At 54.6% G+C, this 22479-nt stretch overlaps 1 long non-coding RNA gene across 1 annotated transcript; it reads left to right on the top strand.

Annotated features, from left to right (window-relative positions):
* Positions 1–20: 20 nt before the first annotated feature.
* Positions 21–21602, top strand: LOC144947771 (uncharacterized). Its single transcript, XR_013640090.1, has 4 exons — positions 21–121; positions 4301–4570; positions 14296–14441; positions 21263–21602. It is a non-coding gene; the product is annotated as an uncharacterized LOC144947771 (long non-coding RNA).
* Positions 21603–22479: the final 877 nt, after the last annotated feature.

Here is a 22479-nt window from a genome sequence, read left to right as displayed (position 1 = left end):
AGGGGGCGTGAGTGGGGTACAGATATGTAGTGACATCGGGAGGGTCGTGGCGTGCGATGTTCCTACGTCGCGGACAGCACAGGGTGGGTTGCTGTGTGGTGCCGGCTTAGGCCTCGGCAAGGTAAGGTAATTTACCCTTTTTACCGGATAAAAGGGTAAAGGTGTCGACATGCCAAGGGGTAAGGTAAAGGGTAAGGTAAAGGTAGCTCGGAAGAATTACCCGTTAGGGTAAAGGTAGCGCGAAGTATTACCTGGTAAATACGGTACATTGTTTACCGTTTAAAGCTCCGTGGCACAGTCCGTGGCATACATTTAATATGTAATATTAAAACAAACTTGATTAAAAACACGCTTTTATAACAGGACCCTGCGGGGTGGGCTGGTAGGAACGAATAACCAAATAATATAAACATAATGTATTATTACACTTGTTTAGCCAGGAAAGCCCCACTGAGTCTAAAGGGTTTTGTAGGGTCCTGCCAAGTGTTTGCAGTAGGGGGCGATGTTGCTACACCTAATCGGACGATACGAAGGGAGAGTTTGAGGCCTAGTTCTAGGCTTTAGGCCTAGCTGTAGGCTTTATGCCGCTGTGAGTTAATTTTTAATTTAAATGTTTTAATTATTTATGTAAAAGCTTTAAATGTAAATGTTTCTATTTAAAAACATCAGGGAATGTAACATTGTTAAACATTAACTACCTTTCACACACGCGGGGGTACGATACGAAGGGAGAGTTTGAGGCCTAATTCTAGCCTTTAGGCCTAGCTGTAGGCTTTAGGCCGCTGTGAGTTAATTTTTAATTTAAATGTTTTTATTATTTATTTAAAAGCTTTAAATGTAAATGTTTCTATTTAAAAACATCAGGGAATGTAACATTGTTAAACATTAACTCCCTTGCACACACGCGGGGGTACGATACGAAGGGAGAGTTTGAGGCCTAATTCTAGCCTTTAGGCCTAGCTGTAGGCTTTAGGCCGCTGTGAGTTAATTTTTAATTTAAATGTTTTTATTATTTATGTAAAAGCTTTAAATGTAAATGTTTCTATTTAAAAACATCAGGGAATGTAACATTGTTAAACATTAACTCCCTTGCACACACGCGGGGGTACGATACGAAGGGAGAGTTTGAGGCCTAGTTCTAGGCTTTAGGCCTCGCTGTAGGCTTTAGGCCACTGTGAGTTAAATTTTAATTTAAATGTTTTAATTAAAAGCTATCTCAGGGAATTATAAGGGAATGTTACACTTGTTTAGCCAGGAAAGCATTAATTTAAATGTTTTAATTAAAAGTTATCTCAGGGAATTATAAGGGAATGTTACACTTGTTTAGCCAGGAAAGCATTAATTTAAATGTTTTAATTAAAAGTTATCTCAGGGAATTGTAAGGGAATGTTACACTTGTTTAGCCAGGAAAGCGTCACTGAGTCTAAAGGTTTTTGTAGGGTCCTGCCAAGTGTTTGCAGTAGGGGGCGATGTTGCTACACGGACGGACGGACGATATAATCTATTGTAGGCTGGTTCACTTCGTTCCTACCAGTAAAATGTACTTGTGTAGTGAGTTCAAGGAGACGTAGACGACGTAGTCGGAGGCACACTTATTCAACCAAAGAGCTGAACACAATACTTGAAGGGGTAACGGCCCCTTCACCCGTCTAACAGGGAGACACCCTTAGCGCTAGCCCGGCTAGTCTGCTCCCAGGTCCTCCACTAGAGAGCTAGGGGAGGCTAGCTGATCCAGCTCTGGCCAAGCTAGGATCTCGGCACCCTTAGCCAACCAGACCGGCTCTTACAAGAGCATCGGCTCTGGGCTCTCAGGGCCGCGCCGCTGGCTTGCCTTGGTCGGTCCTTAGAAGGACAGCGAGCTAGGGGAGTCCCAGGGCCTATCCTGCTGGTCTTCGCTCTTCGCTGGTTAAGCTGTAATACTCGACCCCGAGCACACCGGCTCCCCGCCTTATATAGCAATTCCCCCCCGAGGGGTGGGGCTGTGGGGGATCACAGCGCCGTCACAGCCCCCCAGGGCTAACCGTTGTGGACGTGGATGTAGGCACCCTTACGCGTGCGGGCGCAAACACCCCTTGTGTGTTTGTTTGCCCTCCCTTAACACCCCTACACTAGTAATGGCAGAACTCCACGACTCCAGGAAGTGGCCCCGAGGCTTGCCACAACGTAAGGGACCGTGGCCAATTACAGCCAAAGTCAGTTGAGCGTGAACAATTAGACCCAAGCCGAAACATTTGTTGCCAGAAAAAAGGGGAAAAACCCTATTAGTATATTTTGGTACTGGCAAAGGAGGTCCCATGATGTAGCTGCTCACCCCGAGCTCTCATTACTCTGGTAGTGCGTTGTCTTTGAACTGTGCGACTTTTGGCGTCATCTGGTTGAACACCATATGAGACTAGGCTCCAAAGAAAGCTGTCTCTGGTGTGGACCAATCAGTTTCAAAGACAATGCATAAATGATCAGAGTATTGTTTTTTGTTTGCATTTGACTGCAAGTATTGTGGTTAATGTAAGCATGATTCCTTGCAAAAGGTGTCAGTTTTGTTGCCAGAAAAAAGGGGGAAAACCCTATTAGTTTAATAAAAAATAACGTTTAAAATGTTTTTTTTATGATAGAGTATAGTATTGTCATCAGTATGACCTAAGTATGCCAAGTGTGCAGTCGATACCACATTAGGAAGTGGGTACAAATTGAGTTTCAAGATTTGAGGATACAACAACAACAATAACGACAACAACAGTGAGTTAAAATAAAGCGTGCAAAATTGGAATCATTGAGAGTATTCTATATGTATAAAGGGCTCTACCTCGCATTTACCGTCATAAACCTTGTTCACGTGTAGTAGTTCCCCAGTAATTACCCTGTAATTTGTATGGGGTAAGGGTAAAAGGTAGGGTAAAGGTAAGCTCGTTGCTTTTTACCTTTTACCTTACCTGCTAAAGGGTAAAAGGTAGGGTAGAGTGATTGTATTGTGATAAGGTAAAAGGTAGGGTAAAGGTAGGCTCGTTTTTACCTTTTAACTTTTACCTTACCTTGCCGAGGCCTATGCCGGCTTTATTATAGCACGGCGTGCGATGCACCGTCATCGCGTACACCCCGTAGATACGCTGGGATAGTGCGGGCACCGCACATAGCGCGTAGTGCAGGCTCCCACAAGGGGGAGTGGGAGAGTGTCAGCCCAGGGACCGGGTTGCCTCGGGCTATGGCACTCTAGTTGACCCCGTAGACACGTGATCCGGAGTATCCACAAAGAGGACCTCAGGTGGGTGGGCTAGGGGGTGATCACGTGTCCGGGGAGAGCTCTTGAGAGGGATCGAGAGGAAGCTAGAACGCTCGAGAAGGCGGGCGGGGCCCAGGCGGAGCTAGCCCCGACCCGGGAGCATATAAGGTGGGTCCCTGAGAGGGACCGGGGGTCGCTTCGTTCGACAAGCTGGAAGCTCCACGTCCAACAAGCTGGAAGCTCTACAAGGCATCAACACGTGGCCGGGACCCGAGTGAGGGTCCGACCCTTCGTAGCTGTAACTCCTCCATATAGTGTAGTTAGCTGGATGGTCACCAGCCTCGGCTGTATCTGGTAAAGGGGCAGTTACCCCTTTGTGTATTACGTGTTGCTATAATAAATGTGTTGCCTCTAAAGAATAACGTCTGCGACTCAGTTGGACTCACTACAACTGGTGTCAGAAGTGGCCAACACGCTATTTTACTTAGCTAGCAGTAGACTATGTCGATACGTCGCAGACCACGTACCAGGATGTCGGACAGTGAGGACGAGGACCTCGTGCCGCCTACAGCTCTGGAAGATGCGGGAGAGACGCTGCCGGCAGAGCAGGGCGCTGTCCGAGCGCTCGACGCTTCGCCGTCGGTGGAGGCGACCCTCCGATAGGCGCACGGTCGCCTCCCAGAGCTCCTCCACGCTGCGGCTTCGCTCCTCGCGGAGATCAGTACCACGGTCTCGCCGGTGAAGGAGGGAGCGGCGATGCCGCTCAGGGACGACAATGACACTCTTGCAGCGTTCCTCGCCATCTCGCCGCTAGAGAAGTCCACCCTCATGCAGGCTTTCGACCAGATGGCATCCATATACGAGCCTCCGGTGAACACACGCCACAAATTTGCCACATGGCGTAAGGGGGAAACCGAGTCAGCCCTCGCCTTCCGTAGCGCACTTTTGGTGCTGGCGAAAGCCGCCTTCCCCAAAATGGACTATGATGGGATATACACGTTGGTCCTCGAGAAACTTCTGGCATTGGTGAAATCCCTCTACACAATTCTTCCAGCCGAAGATGATGACGTCTTGTCTCTCAAGGTCGCCAAGTGCATCCAAGCCCAGCTTGGGACAGGGTGCTGGTGACGTGTGCCGTATCCCGCATTGAGCCGGGGCCACCTGATGGAGGGGAGCCCCTGTCGGCATGCGCGTCGACTCGGGGTGGAGGCGACCGGCGTAATGATGGGGCGTGACGGACGGATGAGCAGTGGTGGCCAAGGTCGTCGTCTCGTTCCGGAGGCGGCCGTGTCACCTGCTACACGACGGCACCTCCCAGCATCGCCGCCATCCTATGCTTCCCTACACCCTAAGGCATGTCGCGACACACTCCACACTTGACCCCTGGCCTCACCTCACCCATCTAGGCATTTTGGTTCGCGTCCCGGTTGCGCTTCGGTACGGGGGAGTCATACGCATGATCATGAAGTTCGCCAGCTCCGTCCAGATCAGTGGTCAGAGCTGGCCCATCGAGTGGTAGCTGCGGCCGCGGGTTCATCTGCCGTGCTTGGGTTTATCGAGGGTGTGGAAATAAAGATGCTAGTTGACACGGGTGCCATTGGCAACTATCATCTCTGAGTTGATTTACAATATTTTGCCCTGTAGGTTTCAGGTTCTTGTTTCGCCGCTAACGGCGGCTCATTAGGTATTATTGGTCGGATAACGGCCAAGGTATGCGTCGCTGATGTTCAATTGTCAGGACATATTCTTGTCTCCATGTCCCTGGCTGTTCCATGTTTACTTGGAACCGATTTTCTTGGTAGGATGCCTCTGAAAATCTGCATTGACCGTGGCTGTTTGGAATTGCCATCCGGCCGTTGAATGGCATTTTTGCCTTCCCCCACCCGTTTGTGTACGGCCAACGCTACGGTGCTGGCGCTATCAGGATTGTTTTGGGACCTTCCAACAAGGTCAGTCACGGACTGACTTTGGTGGCAGCTCAGACGTTAGTGTCCAATGAACAGGAACCTTTTATTCAGGTTCTAAATGCTGGGTTGGACAACACGGTCATCCAGGAGGGTACTGTGTTGGCTCATGCATCGCCAACGCGTCCGGAAGGGGGCATCGTCAGGAATGTGAGCGCTGAGTTTTACACGCGACAATCCCGAGACGTGGATGAAGGCTGGATAGACAAACTGTGTGCTTAGAGTGGCACCTTGTCCGCGGACCAGATAGGAAAGTTGAGGGTGATCTTGCGTGAATTCTCAGACATTTCTAGCGAAGAAAAATTTGATATTGGACGCACGTCCTGAGTCATCACATTGATACGGGCGATGCGGCCCCTATCCGGCAGAATCTCTACCAGCTGAGCCCGGCGGAGAAGGAACATGTTCAGCTGACGGTTGATGAGATGTTGGCCGCGGACATCTCACCATCCACCAGTCCCTGGGGAGCTCTGATTGTATTTGTAAAGAAGCACGATGGTAGCTTATGATTCTGCGTCGATTTTCAGAAGCTTAATAAAGTTTCTGTTGTGGATGCATATCCCCTTTCTCGCATGGATGATTCACTTGACGATGTCTCAAAACCTAAGACAGCCTTTCGTACGCATCAGGGATTGCTCGAATTTAATCGGCTTCCTATGGGGCTCCATTCCATGCCCGCTATGTTCCAACATTTGATGGAACTGGTCCTGGCAGGTCTCCAGTGGGACTCGTGTTTGATATATCTCGACGACGTAAACATCTTCAGCCGCACCTTCGATGAACATTTGGCCTGCCTGCGTGCCGCCTTTCTCAAAATGGATGCTGCTAACCTTAAATTTAAACCTCAGAAGTGTCACCTTCTCCAGAAATCGGTTCGATATCTTGGCCACATTATTGACGAATCGATATTGCGACCGACCCAGAGAAAACTGCATCTGTGGTTGTGCGGCAATATCGCCCCTACTTGTATGGTAGATGATTTGAGGGGTGCTCCGATCATGCAGCGCTCCAATATGCGCTGCGTGTGGACCAGCCGTTAGGCCAATTATGAAGCTGGCTGCAGATCCTGCAAGACTTCTCATTCCACGTTACGTACCGCAATGGTTCTCGCCATACGAACGCCGATGCCCTGTCGCGATTGCCAACGGCTGGAGGTTGTGCATGTGTTTCGGGTTCCGGGTGCTGTAAACCGACCGATGTGATCTCGCCCCTTCCTCTTGCGGCATCTGCCGATGTGGAAACAAGCGGGACAGGCGCCAGTCCAGGCGCACGGGATGCGGTCATCGGTCTGGATTACGTGGAATGGGGACGCCATCAGGCGGAAGACTCTTCGCTACTCAAATTGCGGCATCGTGTGAGGGAAGCTGATGGGGGAATGGGTCGACGCAGTGTCACCCCGGTTCTGCAGGACGGCTTACTCATGCATTGGGACGGGCGGCTGTGTCGTTATACCATTGTTGTCCCCACTGCAGAAGACGCTGGCCACGCGCAAACTGCATTTCTATTGGTCGGCCATGTCTGTGGATGTGGACGATTTTCTCAAAGGGTGCATGCAGTGTGCTCGGCGAAAGCCGCCGGTGAAACCCTGCTGCCCATTCTTGCAATCAATTCAGGTATCGTGCGTCAACGAACTTGTTGCACTAGACATCCTCGGCCCATTCCCCATAACCGCTCGGGGGAACAAATATCGGCTTGTGGGGGTCGAGTATTTTTTACGGTGGCCTGTCGCTTGGCCGCTCCCAATTCAATCGGCTGAGACTGTTATGGAGGCATTCCTCAATGGTTATGTTATGGACAAGGGCGCTCCTGAATGCATTTTGACCAACCACTGCTTGCAGGATGGCCCCGCATGCATATGAAGTACCGTTGATGACTCTTGGACACCGTTGGTGAGGCACACGTATTTATTCCGTACAAGTAGTCACAACTGTGGACATACAATACTAGAGGGGGTATCGGCCCCCTCACCCGGCTAGCTGGGAATACACTGCTAGCTATCTCTGACCTACCTCCTAGTCCTCCACTAACGGGCTAGGGGAGGCTGTCTGGCCCGACACTGGTAAGTCGGGCTACGGTACCCGGAGTCCCAGAGCACTAGCTCTGGTTCTCGGGACCACGCCGCTGGCTCGGTCCTGCGCGGCCCTGACAAGGGCGGCGTCCCAGGGGAGTCCAGGGCTCTAGCTAGACGATCTTCGGTCTTCACTGGTTTAGCTTTAACATTCTGCCCCGAGCCCTCTGACACATCCCCCTTTATACTCCACCCCCGCTGAGGGGTGGGGCCCCGGGCTGCCTGGTGCGGACGTCGTTGAGAGCACCCCCCCCCCCGTGCACTCACGTAGCCCCGCCCACTGTGTTTGTTTCCCATAAGCTGCCATGCATAACGGCTCTCTTTCTAACACCCCTATATCACCCCCCCCCCCCCCCCCCCCGCATAGCTTGCAGCCGTCCCGGCTGCCAACATACAAAAAAAACGACAATAAAAGCGCATTTACCCCCTGACCGCGCGTGTGCCTCACTATTTTTCAACATAACGCGAAGAGAACAACAACAAGCACCCCCCCCCGAATAAATACGAATTCCGTAAAAGCAACGTATATACAAATCGCAAGGAACCCCCAACACACACACAACACAACACAATGTGCCAGGAGCACACCACCGATGCAGCGCACAGTAACCATACACGTGAAAATAAAAAATAAAAAATAAATGTCTTCTTTTTGTGCATCACAAGAGTCTGCGCATTCTTGCGCGCGTCCTTGCCGCAGGCCCGTCACACGGGGCAACCCCGGATGGCGGACCATCCGGTGGCAGCTGTCCATTTCGAAGTGAGTCTGCGCTTGATGTCGCGAGACCCTCGGCATCCCCCGTAGGGGTTGTTGGGCGAGAGCCCGTCATTCCTGGTGCACCTGGGGGCGGGACAGCCGGCAACACGTCAGGCGAGAGCAGCAGAGACGGACCCTTTGAGTCGGCCGACCCCCCACATGTTTGGCCACGCGTGTGTGGAGTGGGGCCTCGCACCGCAACAAAGGGTTTCAGCCTAGAGGGGTGCACAAACCACCGGCGCTTCCCCCATTTGATGCGAACGCACTGAGGCCGCAAAACCTCGACCACCACGACGGGGCCCCGCCACGGCCGCACCAGTTTTGAGGAGGTCGCGAGTGGTACCTGGGGACAGTGCAGCCATGCCCTGTCCCCCGGCTTCCACTGTAGCACGTGCGCGCGACCCAGTCTGAGGCGCTCATTCGCTTTCTGACGCCTGTCGGAATTTAGCATGGCAGCATCCCGTGCCTCAGTCAATTTCGCAAGGTTAAATTTAACATGGTCGGCCAATTTAGTTTTTCCCAGCGGCGCGGGGATCTGCAGCTGTGCCCGAACAGGTGGGTCAGGTTCGCGGCCATACATGAGGAAGAAGGGTGAAAATCCCGTCGCAGCATGGGGGGCCAATCTGTATGCTGCCAGGACCCCTTGAATTTGCAAGTCCCAATCGGTCTGTGAGTCCGAAACCTGCTGCGACAACATAGACGTGATGGTTCGATGCAGACGCTCGACCATCCCGTCAGTTTGCGGGTGATAGGGAGAGGTACGAATTTTTTTCGTTCCCAGGAGCTCACAGACCTGTTGGAGGAGTTTGCCGGAAAAAATGTTTCCCTGGTCGGTCAGCAGCCGCTCCGGAGCACCTTTGTCCATGACGTAACCTTGGACAAAGGCCTCCACGATGGCTGCTGCCGACTGGTTGGCCAGGGGCCAGGCCATAGGCCAGCACGTAAAGTATTCCACCCCGGTCAACAAATATCTATTGCCCCTAGGGGTGGCGGGAAATGGCCCCAGAATATCCAGCGCGACAAGTTCGTTCACTCTGGAGACTCTGATAGACTGCAAAGGCGGGTTTGACTCCCGTGCTGGTGGTTTTCGCTGCGCACACCGAGGGCATGATGCCAACAGATCTGCGACATCCCTCATCATGCCTGGCCAAAAAAAATCAAGCTGGAGCAAGGCGAGGGTCATTTGGGTACCCAGGTGGAGGAGGCGCTCATGAGCAGCCCACACCACCCTACCCCGTAACCCAGAAGGGACCACCAGCCGGTGTCGATGGGATTTCCCGTCCCAATGCATCAGCAACCCCGCGTGCATTTCCCATGCGTCGGCATCACCCGTCCCCCGCCCCGCCTCCCCGGCGCGATGCCGCGACGCGAGGAGGGAGGTATCCTCCATCTGGAGGCGCCCCCATTCATTAACAGGCAAACCCAGCAGGGAATCTTTTCCCTGTTGTGCGATAGAATTTGGAAGCAATGTTTCGTCGTCGGCGGCGGCCGCCAGGACCGGAACCGGCATGTCCCCTGCTGGCTTGCAACGTCCCGACCCCAGGAGGCATGCACATTCGGAGGTGGTTGGCATGCGCGACAGAGCGTCCGCGTTGGTGTGGCGAATGCCCTTACGGTAGGTGGTTTCGAAATCAAAATCCTGGAGGATCTCCAACCATCGGGACAATTGTCCCGATGGCTGTTGAACTCGCAGGGCGTACTGCAGTGCCGCATGATCTGTGCGGACGGTGAAATGCCGACTGTACAGATATGGGCGATACTGTTGGATGAAATAGACAATTGCCAACAGTTCCCTACGGGTGACACAATATCTTTGCTCCGCTGGAGACAACACCCGACTGCCGTACGCAACCACCCGTTCCACGCCGTCAACCACCTGGGAAAGCACGCCCCCAATACCCGTGTTGCTCGCATCGGTGTCGAGCAAAAATGGTTCCGAAAAATCGGGGTAAATCAAGGGAGGAGCTTTTACCAGGGCGTCCCGAAGGGAGCAGAAAGCAGCCTCCTCCTCCTGACCCCAGTGGAACCGAACCCCTTTTGATGTTAAAGCGTGTAGGGGTTTGGCAATCATCGCAAAATCAGCGACGAACCGTCGGTAATACGACGCGAAGCCAATGAAACTCCTGACCTCTCCCACCGAGGTGGGAGTCGGCCAGGAGCTGACACACTGCGTTTTGGCGGGATCGGTAGCAATACCTGAACGCCCCACGATGTGCCCCAAATAACGCACCGAATCGCGTAACAAATGACATTTTTGGGGTTTGAATTTCAAATTAGCAGCCCGCATCTTTAGGAAAACCGCCCGCAACCTCTGGAGATGTTCGTCAAAAGTTTTACTAAAGACGATAACGTCATCCAAATAAATCAGGCACGACTCCCATTGCAATCCAGCCAAAACCAATTCCATCAAACGCTGGAAAGTTGCCGGCGCTGAGTGTAAGCCCATCGGCAACCGGTTGAATTGGAACAGGCCGTGCGGTGTACGGAAAGCAGTTTTAGGCTTTGAATCATCGTCCAGAGGAAGCTGCCAGAATCCCGAAAGTAAATCCAGTGTGGAGAAGAATCGCGCTCCCGCCAAGGCATCCAGCGATTCGTCCATCCGTGGGAGCGGGTATGCGTCGGCAACCAAAATTTTGTTAAGGCGCCGAAAATCAACGCAAAACCGCAACGAGCCATCCTGCTTTTTAACCAGGACGATCGGCGCTCCCCAAGGGCTGGTGGAAGGAGAAATGATGTTGGCGGCTAACATGTCATCAATAGCCGATTTGACATGGTCCTTTTCGGCGGGACTTAACCGAAACGGATTCTGGCATATTGGCGCGCTGTTACCCGTGTCAATATGGTGACGCAGCAGAAGAGTGCAACCCAAATCGTATTTGTCCCGACTGAAAACGTCGGAAAATTCCCGCAGTAGCGTTCTAAGCTGTTGGCGCTCTGAATTTGACAGGTCCGTCGATCCCGCACAAAGCGCATCGAGCCACCCTCCATCGCTGTCCGAATGTGGGTGCGGCCGGGGAGCAGTGCTGACGTGATTCGCAACAGGTTCCTCGCAGGGCACCGGCGTCGCGTGAGCAAGCACTGTCCCTTGAGGAACTACCACTGTCTGCGACCCCACATTGAGGACCGCGATGAAAGGGTCCCCGTCCCCTCTTACGACGGTCTGGGCCGGAATCAAATGAGGTCCACTAACCCCGGCCCTAGATGGTCCCAGCAGAATTCCCTGGTCCCCAATGCCCTCAGCGAAGGGCCGACGAAGTTTTAGAGGCACCAACATTTGAGCTCCCGGCGGCACACGAACTGTTTTAACGATGAACGCTGGTACTGTTACGAACGCCGTCCGAGCCGCAGTAGGGGAAGGCAGGAACGCCATGCGTCGTCCCGACGGGAGCTCAATGCATCCCTGGTCTATTAAAATACGAATCGGCATTTTGCCCAAGAAGTCCGTCCCCAGCAGGCACGGAACCGCCAGCGAGGAGGAAACAAAAATCGGGCCCGACAATTTGATATCCCCGATACAAATTTGCGCTCGAATCTGTCCAATGATGCCAAGAGAGCCCCCGTTAGCAGCATAGAATGGGACGTTAACCGGCAGTAAAGGACGGCTCTGGACAGGTAGAATATTGTAAATGAGTTCGGAAATGATGGTCGCCGATGCCCCCGTATCGACCAGGATGCGTACCTCCACCCCGTCAATGTGTCCCACCACGGCCGACGACCCCGACGACGCGGCCACAACGCGATGGGCCAACATGGACCACTGCCTGGGTTCGATTTGAGTCCCCATAGTGGTGCGTGTTGGCCCGTCGCAGCGCAATGTCGGCCCCCCGTTCGTTGCGGTGTGCGAGTGTGTGACGAGTGTGTGCTTGGGCCAAACATGAGGGGTGCCGCGACTCGCCGGATTATGTTGATGGAGCTTGGAAGGAGGAGGGCCGGCGTCCTGTCGAGGCGTCGTCCCGCGCTGCCGAGGAGAGCGGCACCCCGAGGCGACATGGCCCCGGACGCCGCAGTTGAAGCAACGCGGGAGCGCCGGCGGCGATGACGGACGGTCGAAGCGGCTCGACCCATCCCGGCCCGACCATGCTCCCGTCCCCTTCTGCCGTCGACGGTCGACGGCGTAAACCTCCTCCGCCGGGATGGTGGCTGCAGCCACCGCACGCCCGGCCGCTGCCCTGCTGGCTTTCCGACGCTGTGACAGCAGGTTGGCGTGGAGGAGCCGCGCAGCCTGGAGGGAACTCATCTCCGTGTCCTCCTGTGCAACGACGGCGATGTCCAGGTCGTCTGCCAGCAGGAGGATTTTTTCTGTGACCATGGCGTCCACGCCGTCGTCGTCCATTCGAGGGAAGGCCGTCTTCGCCAGTGCCAGGAGACTCGTCCTGTACGCCAGGGGCGACTCCTTTGCACCCCGCTGGCGATCGTAAAACTGCTGCCTGCATTCCGCTGAAGGTCCGTAGACCCCGGCCAGCAACTGCAGCGCCATCTGTAGCGTGGAGCGCTTCTCCCTCGGCGCCGATGTAAGGGCGGCGAGTGCGTCGCTGTCGAGGAGCGCCGGCAGCGCGCAGAGAACCTCAGCATCCGACCACCGTGCCATTTCTTGGTGGGCGAGGAAGCGTCGCTGGAAGCCGCCCCAGTCGCCCTCCTCGCCAACAAACTCTTTGAGCGGAGGCAGCCGTTGGTGCAGCGCAGCGGTCGCCATGGAAGCTCGCAGGCTGCTGTCCCCGTAACTCGGCTGCGCTTCGGCGCGAACGGCAGATGGTATCGCCTGTCGCAGCCGTGATGACGCTCCCTCCGCTGGCGGTGACGCGGCAGCCCCAGCGAGAGCGATGTTGGACCCGAGGTTCAGGCCGGCCACGCCCTCAGCAGCTGCTGCGGCGATGGCGGGAGATTCAAAGTTTGAATCCGTTGAGATGGTGGGAAGGCGCATCGGACGTCGGTTCTCCTCGCCCCGTGGTGGTCCACCAGCCCCCAGCCGCGTGATGTGTTCGAGTGTGGCGGCAGCGGTGTAAAGCAGCTCCGCCAGCCTCGCGTGAGCCAGCCTCAGCCCTTCTGATGGCGGCTCCCCTTCATCCTGATGCCCGTGTAAGAATGCGTCCGGCCCCGGCTGCACGATGTCTTGTTGAGCCGTCTCGGGCTCGACAATTTCAGCGGTGTCCTCCACCTACTCCGGCTCGAGCTGTCCGGCACGTGTCCATGTTCGTAGTTGTTCTGACACCAGATGAAGTACCGTTGATGACTCTTGGACACCGTTGGTGAGGCACACGTATTTATTCCGTACAAGTAGTCACAACTGTGGACATACAATACTAGAGGGGGTATCGGTCCCCTCACCCGGCTAGCTGGGAATACACTGCTAGCTATCTCTGACCTACCTCCTAGTCCTCCACTAACGGGCTAGGGGAGGCTGTCTGGCCCGACACTGGTAAGTCGGGCTACGGTACCCGGAGTCCCAGAGCACTAGCTCTGGTTCTCGGGACCACGCCGCTGGCTCGGTCCTGCGCGGCCCTGACAAGGGCGGCGTCCCAGGGGAGTCCAGGGCTCTAGCTAGACGATCTTCGGTCTTCACTGGTTTAGCTTTAACATTCTGCCCCGAGCCCTCTGACACATCCCCTTTTATACTCCACCCCCGCTGAGGGGTAGGGCCCCGGGCTGCCTGGTGCGGACGTCGTTGAGAGCACCCCCCCCGTGCACTCACGTAGCCCCGCCCACTGTGTTTGTTTCCCATAAGCTGCCATGCATAACGGCTCTCTCTCTAACACCCCTACACATACATAGGCTACTCACCGTTTTTTTTATGTATGAAAGGGAGTACGACCCCCCCGTCGATGTGCAGTTGCAAGCCACGCCGAAAATGCATAAATCTAAGATTTCTGACTCCGCTCGTTTCACTCTTCAGAACGTTTCCGAGGCATGGGAAGCCTCCAGGGTTAATTCTGAGTCATGACAATTGGCCAACGAACGGCTTAAGGGAGTGCATGTTTCTCCGTATGAATGGACGCCTGGAGACAAGGCCTGGTTGCACTGTCCGCAGGTGCTGGTGGGTACATCACCTAAGTTACTTCAACCCTGGTGGGAGCCGGTCGATGTTGTTTGGTTGTCCGACCACAGTGTATCCAGATCAACTTGGGTCGGTGGAGTTGGTTCGTGCATCCATCTCGCTTGAAACCGTTTATTGCGCCGCGCGAATTCGTTTCATCTCCACATCGCAGGGGTCGAGTGTCGAATGTGTTCGATGAGCCTGGGTGTGTGCCCGCTGAGGTTGGTCCTCAGCGGAGCGATTCTTTTCCGCCCCCAGGTGCTGCGCGACTGACGTCTCCCGAACAGCCGCGCATGCCGGCTCCGCGGGCTTCAAGCACGGAGGACCCGTCGGCCCGGCCTACTGCTCTTCATGAGGAGCCGGGTTCAGCGGAACAATGGCACATTCCCCCTGGGACCTCCAGGGTGAGCGAGCCCACCTCCCCTGGGGGCCCGGCATCACAGACTCGCTCCCCTTGCACACACGCTCCCACGATGTCAGTTGCTTATCGCGCTCCTTGAGTCGTAGCGGTCATTGGCTGATCCGGGCCATCATTGAGCTCACGAGCGTCGTTACACGTTGAAGGTGGGAGGTGTGGTTGTGGAGGGGATCCCGTGGTTCACGGGTGCTGTATCAAGTAAATGAGAGATTCCAAGAGATACTACCCCGTATATATACTGGTTGAGGGTGGGGGGGGGGGGTGGGCCAGGACAGGCCCCCTTTTTATTATTATGGTAAGGTGTAGCTTGAGACTACGGCTAGTCTACATAACAAAGAACTGAGCCTTTATTATGGTAAGGTGCGGCTTGAGACTACGGATAGTCTACATAACAAAGGACTGAGCCTTTGTTATGTAGACTGGCTGAGAGGGGGGGGGGGGGGTGCCAGAGTTGTTAAAGTGCAACTGCTGCTAATGAGACCGAGCCTCTGCCATGTAGATGGTAAAAGTGTAGTGGTGATAACTACTCGCTGTTCGCAAGCTGTGAGAGAGCAGTTGGTAAACAAGGTTTTCCTGCTCAATCAAACAGTTAGGGTCAAATGGGGGTGAGGTAGGATCCAAACGCCAGATTGGGAAGGACCAATCGGAGGGGTCCAAGAGGTGGCCGGGGATTGGTTAACCCGGCGACGAACAGGTATAAAAGCCGGAGCGCTGAGAGCTCTGGTTAGTTCTGCTACACGAAGACCCCAGTCGGCTAAAGACAGCTAGGACCCTGGACCAAGCCTTCCCAGCCCTTGTCAGGGCTGGGGCTCAGTGTAACCAGTGGTCAGGGGAGATAGGTCCTGGATAGGACCCTGGCTCCCAGCCTTCCCGCCCTTGTGAGGGCGAAGGTCTCGAGCGACCAGAGGTCGGGGACCCGCCGGACCAGCGGCGGGTCAGTGTGCCTCCCCTAGGTTCGCATTCTCCGGGCCCATCAGAGAGTTCGCCATCGCCGGGATGGGCGATCCAGTCGGCCCACGCTCGGCTAGCCGATCTCCTGCATGCCGCTGCCTCCATCCTCGACGAGCTCACGCTGGGGGGAGTGGGGGCTGCGAGGGGAGAACCAGGCCGGAGGTTGGGGGCCGTTCCCGCCGAAACGCGGGATTTCCGCACAGGGTGTTGACGTCATCTCCGGCCGGGGATACGTCACTGCCACCGGAAGTGCTGCAGCCGGGAGCGATGTCACTTCCGCCGGGGGTTTCGACACTTCCGCAGGAAATTACGTCAACTGCCCCGGAAGTCACGTGGCCCAGGGGTCACGCGTCACTTCCGGCCTTGGAGGCCTCCTAACCGAGGCTATTGCGTCTTCAGAAATACGGCCGCCGCTTCTGCAGGACATTTTATCATTTGACGGTGCTACAAACGCCACGCTCGGCCCGCAGCTCGCCTCGGGGGGAGACTACCTCCCTGGACTGCAACAGCGCTTGCCGTCTCTACAAGTCTTCACGGCTAAGGGTGGAGACTGGGCAGCGTTTGCCCGACGATTTGTGGCAAATGCGGAGATGGCATGGTGGACTGCGTACATCGTTCTCCGAGCCTTGCCTTCCGCACTGGACGACGTCGCTCTGGCCACGTTCCTCCTCATCCCACGAAAGGCTCGCTCCATGCTACAAGATGCCCTCGATCGGATGGCCTTGGTGTACGGGCCTCCATCAGAAACCAGGCATCGCTTCGCGAGTCAGAGGAGGGAGGCTGACGAGACACCCCTCGCCTACCAGAGTGCGCTGATGGCGCTGGCTCAAGCGGCCTACCCTCGGATGGACGACGTGGGCCTTGACTCCATTGTGCTGGAGAAGATCTTGCTGCTGGCTCCGGAGTTGCGGATCGCCGTTCACGTCAAGGACGAGGCGAATCTCTCCTCACTGGGCGCTGCCCATTATCTACATACGGAGCTGCTCCTCCAGCGAGACGGGCAGGTGGCGGCGTGTGCCACGCGCGCGGCTGCGCGGAAAGACGAGGTCATGAATAACCAGGCCTTCGCATCGCAGCACGCCGCAAGCTGGAGAGCGGCCGTCCGGCCTCGCCAGGGGGAGCCCGGGCGGAGACACGGCTCCCCGCGGGCATGGGGCCGTCACGTGCTACAATTGCGGCCAGCAGGGTCACCTGGCATCGGGCTGCCCAGCTCCTCGACGCCGTGCTCCGGATCGCCCGCCATCATCCGCCCGCTCGCCTGCCGCTCCACAAGAACCGCAGGCATGTCGCGACACCTCACGCATCCGGTCCCTGCCCTCATCTCATACACCGCGTTTCCGTGCACCACTCCGTCGCGTTGGGTTGAGTGGTCAGAGCCGGGATGGGGTTGACGTTCGGCAGCCACTCCGTCCAGTTCAGTGGTCGGAGTTGGCCCACAGGGTTGTCGCCGCGGCTACGGGCTCTTCGGTTATTATTGGCGCCATCGAGGGGGTTGAATTTCGATTGTTGGTTGATACGGGCGCTTCAGCTACTATAATTTCGGACCTCATATACAATGTGCTGCCCCAGAAGTGTCAGGCGCTCGCCCCAGTTTCCGTCCCTTGCTTTGCAGCGAATGGGGGTTCCTTGGGAATTATTGGGCAAATAACGGCACAAATTTGTATTGGCGATATTAAATTAACGGGTCCCAATTTGGTTTCTGAGACCCTTGCCGTTCCCTGTTTGCTGGGCACGGACTTCCTCGGCAAAATGCCCATTAAAATTTTAATCAACAAGGGCTGCATTGAGCTCCCTTCGGGCTGCCGGATGTCGTTCCTGCCTTCGCCCACCGGGCTACGCACGGCTTGTGCGACTGTTCCGGCTATGGCCTCCCAAACCGTGCGAATTCCGCCGGGCGCGCAAATGTTAATTCCGCTTCGGTTACGGAAACCGCTCGGGGTGGAAACTCTGTCGGGTATTTTGCTGGCGCCTTCCAATACGGCCGTACGGGGGTTAGAGCTGGTGGGAGCACAAACACTTGTGCCTGCTGAGGGACAACCCTTCATTCAGATGTTGAATGCAGGGTTGCGGACAAAGGTCGTGCACCAGGGGGCTGCGATTGCCCATGCATCGTTGCCACTCCACACTGACTCCATCGTGGCTCATGTGGATGATACGTCAGGGTCCGAGGCGCAGTCTGATACCGATGAGGGTTGGATGGATTCTCTCTGTTCAGGGGCTGAAAATCTTTCCGAGTCCCAGCGATTGAAATTGCGTATGTTACTCAGTGAATTCTATTGAAACACCACATTGATACAGGCGATTCCGCTCCCATTCGTCAAAATCCGTTTCGGTTGAGCCCGGCAGAGAAAGAACATGTCCGGTTGGCAGTGAACGACATGCTTGCCGCGGACATTGTGGCTCCCTCCAACAGCCCATGGGGTGCACCGATTGTGCTCGTGAAGAAGCATGATGGCAGTTTGAGATTTTGTGTGGATTTTCCAAAACTTAACAAAGTTTCGCTGGCGGACGCGTATCCGCTTCCTCGCATGGACGAGTCAGTCGATGCCTTGGCGGGGGCGCGGTACTTTTCCACCTTGGACCTTTTATCTGGATTTTGGCAACTGCCCTTGGATGAGGCATCTAAACCGAAGACCGCGTTCCGTATGCCACAGGGCCTTTATCAATTTAATCGGTTACCCATGGGATTGCACTCAGCTCCGGCGACGTTCCAGAGATTGATGGAGCTGGTCCTTGCTGGGCTGCAGTGGAACTCATGTCTCATCTATTTGGACGACGTAATTATTTTCAGCCGCACGTTTGAGGAACATTTGGAGAGATTGAGGGCTGTGTTTGTTAGGATGCGGACCGCTAACCTTAAATTCAAGCCTCAGAAGTGTTTCCTATTGCGGGAATCGGTGCGGTACCTCGGGCACATTGTCAGTCGTACGGGCATAGCCACCGACCCCGCCAAAACTGATTGTGTAAGGACGTAGCCAACACCGACGTCTGTAGGGGAAGTCCGCAGTTTTATAGGCTTCGCGTCCTATTACCGCCGGTTTGTTGAGGGGTTTGCGACGATTGCGAAACCTCTTCATGCTTTAACGGCTAAGGGGGCCAAGTTCCATTGGGGGGATGCAGATGACGGGGCGTTCAAGGTGCTTTGCGATGCCCTCATCAGTGCCCCTCCCTTGTGCTACCCTGATTTCACATTGCCCTTTATCCTGGACACTGACGCCAGCAATACCGGCATTGGCGCAGTGCTCTCGCAGGTCGTGGACGGGGTCGAACGCGTCGTTGCCTACGGCAGTAGGGTGCTGTCTCCGGCGGAACAACGTTATTGCGTTACTCACCGTGAACTGCTCGCTATTGTCGTGTTTATACAACAATATCGTCCGTACCTGTACGGCAGGCATTTTACGGTTCGTAAAATGCCTGCCGTACAGTTGTCACGATGGCTTGAGGTCCTACAGGATTACACGTTCACGGTAACATACCGGAAGGGTACGCGACATTCAAACGCTGATGGCCTGTCGTGCCTTCCTCCGGGAGATGGTTGTGCGTGCTTTATGGGCTCTGGGAGATGCAAGTCGGCTATGGTGGCTATACCGGCTTCTCCAATTGCGGCGGCGGCAGGGGTGGTCGACGGGGAGCCTGACCCCATTGTTGACTCGCAGGAGTTGGTCGCTTGTCAGGGCTGGGGCTCAGTGTAACCAGTGGTCAGGGGAGATAGGTCCTGGATAGGACCCTGGCTCCCAGCCTTCCCGCCCTTGTGAGGGCGAAGGTCTCAAGCGACCAGAGGTCGGGGACCCGCCGGACCAGCGGCGGGTCAGTGTGCCTCCCCTAGGTCCCAGCCGGAGGACGCTAGGCTAGCGCGGGAGATAGCCGGCAAGTCCGGAGTCTGTAGCTCCTCAGGATAACGGGTAAGGGGACCGTATACCCCTTGTGTTAGGTGTAGTAAGTATTGGTGAATAAAAGCGTGTGGCCTCTAAGAAGTCTATCTCCTTCAAGAACGTTACAAAAGCACAGAAGCAGGTCAGGAAGAAACAGCCTCCTGCTATGTTGCTTGGTGGGTAAAACTTATAGTGTCATCCACATACCTCTTCCACAGGGAAGGACACAGGGTGGAAGTCTGGATGGCGTCTGATTCAAACTTTTCCATGAACATGTTGGCTATCACTGGTGACAAGGGGGAGCCCGTAGGGGTGCCCTCATTCTGTTTGTAGAAGGTGCCATTCCAGGTAAAATAAGTGTTGGTGAGGCAATGTCTAACCAGCGCAGGTACATCCGAATTCAATCCATGTCATTTGGCCACATGGCCTCCCAGCATTGAACCACTTCTTGGACGACATCAATTCCAGACACCCATCCATCAGATTCACCATGGAAGTGGAGAAAGATGGTAAACTACCATTCTTAGATATTCTGTTTGAGAGGAGACCTGACGGATCCTTGGGACATTCTGTCTACAGGAAAGCCACCCACACAGATTCCTACTTGAAACCGGATTCCCACCACCACCCATCTCAAAATAATTATCTCATCAAAACGCTATACCACAGAGCTCATGGCATTTCTGACCAACACCACCTGGCCAGTGAATTAAGACATGTACATCGGGGCCTCAGGATGAACGGATACTCTGACCGCACCATCCGCCAAGCTGTTTCTCCCACCATACAAAAACAGCCACATGAAACTACGATCAAAACTATCACGTTGCCATACATAGCAGGCGTGACCAAAAAGATCTCCAAAATTCTAAACAAACATAAGATCCAAGTCCGATTCAGTACAGTGTATAAAATCCGTGATCTGATTCCATCTGTGAAGGATGTCGTTCCTGACTTACAGTACCCTGGATTCTACAAACTGAGTTGCAGTTGTGGTGATTGCTACATTGGAGAAACGAAACCTCATGTCTCTGATCGTGTCCGCGAGCACAAGTCAGATCTGAAACATGGCAGAACTGATTCTTCGGCCGTTGCCGATCATTGCTACAACTCTGTGGGCTCTCATGAAATTGTCTTTTCCATCTTTCTCCACTTCCATGGTGAATCTGATGGATGGGTGTCTGGAATTGATGTCGTCCAAGAAGTGGTTCAATGCTGGGAGGCCATGTGGCCAAATGACATGGATTGAATTCGGATGTACCTGCGCTGGTTAGACATTGCCTCACCAACACTTATTTTACCTGGAATGGCACCTTCTACAAACAGAATGAGGGCACCCCTATGGGCTCCCCCTTGTCACCAGTGATAGCCAACATGTTCATGGAAAAGTTTGAATCAGACGCCATCCAGACTTCCACCCTGTGTCCTTCCCTGTGGAAGAGGTATGTGGATGACACTATAAGTTTTACCCACCAAACAACATAGCAGGAGGCTGTTTCTTCCTGACCTGCTTTTGTGCTTTTACCATCTACATGGCAGAGGCTCGGTCTCATTAGCAGCAGTTGCACTTTAACAACTCTGGAACCCCCCCCCCCCCCCTCTCAGCCAGTCTACATAACAAAGGCTCAGTCCTTTGTTATGTAGACTAGCCGTAGTCTCAAGCCGCACCTTACCATAATAAAGGCTCAGTCCTTTGTTATGTAGACTAGTCGTAGTCTCAAGCCGCACCTTACCATAATAATAAAAAGGGGGCCTGTCCTGGCCCATCCCCCCCCCCCCTCAACCAGTATATATACGGGGTAGTATCTCTTGGAATCTCGCATTTACTTGATACAGCAAGCGTGCTGTGACGGTTCCACCTGAAGACGGAAGCTTGTGTTGCCTCCGAAAAGTTGTGATTTTTATTTTATTTTACTTTTATTAATTTTAAATTTTTACCTACGTGACTTTACCGAAATAACCTAAGAATATGACTCTCTTGAAGGTGGGCGAGGCCAAGGGTGGGGCCAGCCATGACCCGGGAGCATAAAAGCGGGGTCCCCACATGGACCGGGATTCAGCGTTGCTACCGTCATTTGAAGATCTACATTCTACGTCGAAGAAGAGTCTCCAACACATGGATCCGGACCCGAGCCGGAGTCCAGCCCATTGTAGCTAACTCCCAGTGTGTTAGTGTAGTTTAGCCGGGTAGTCCACCACCCGAGGCTGTTATCTGGTAAGGGGGCAGCTACCCCTTTGTGTATTACGTGTTGGTGTAATAAATGTGTTGCCTCTAAGAAGTACGTCTGCGACTCAGTTGAACCCACTACACAAGTCCCCAAACACTGACACGCCCTATCACGTACCTCACAGCTATACTCACGGCGTCGCAAAGACGTTGTGAGAGTCGGAGGGGGGATGACGAAAAAACTTTGCCTATCACTGCCTCGTAGCAGCATTCGCTGGCATCACACAGATGCCGCGAGCGGCTCCAGGAGACAGGATGGCGGGGGGGGGGGGGGGGGTCTTGGCCACCAAGCTGTTGAAGATGAGATCCGTTTTAAACGTTTTTGCCTCCCCTTTTTATGCCCCTCCACTTCAAAAATCCAGGGTGATGTTATCCTACGCAGCCAATCATGTGCCTACCTGTTTCAATTGTTTTTCTTCCCTTACATGGAGCGTTACCTGGAAGGGCGTCCGGCTGGCGAATATACACCCAGCCAGTGTGCATTCGGTCTGTGTCGCTGGAATCCCCCGACCTCATTATCTGCTCTGCTCGCTTAATATTTCACCCCAGCCCCCTCCTCGATGTCATGCATGACTCATTGCGACTGGCCCGGTGAACTTTTTTGTGCCCATACAATTTTAAGCCAATTTCGGGGCACCGCAATGTCACTTGTCCTGTAAGGGTTGGCCAATCTCTTGGCACCGGGAAACCTCGGGACTTCCCTCCTAAGGGCCCTTCGGATGAAAACCCGTTATGCCAGGCAATCCCCTGCTGGGACACTACGTGTGTGTGCTGCATGTGTGTGTGTGCTCAGAGTGGGGGCTAGGGGGGAGTCGCGGCGCTTGCGGAGTTGCTCTGCGGCCATGGCACCACATAGCCCCCCGAGGTACCCGTCCCCGTCTCTGTCCCGGGCTTGACTGGTGCACCTCGCCTGGGTCGCTCCAACCAGGTAGTGCCGCGGCGTGCGTGGAACCCACCCAGCCCTTGTTGCTGGT

Source organism: Lampetra fluviatilis, chromosome 46, assembly GCF_964198595.1.
Source record: "Lampetra fluviatilis chromosome 46, kcLamFluv1.1, whole genome shotgun sequence".
Lineage (NCBI taxonomy): Eukaryota > Metazoa > Chordata > Hyperoartia > Petromyzontiformes > Petromyzontidae > Lampetra > Lampetra fluviatilis.
The sequence above is the reverse complement of the archived record's forward strand: the minus strand, read 5'-3'. Positions and strand labels throughout refer to the sequence as shown.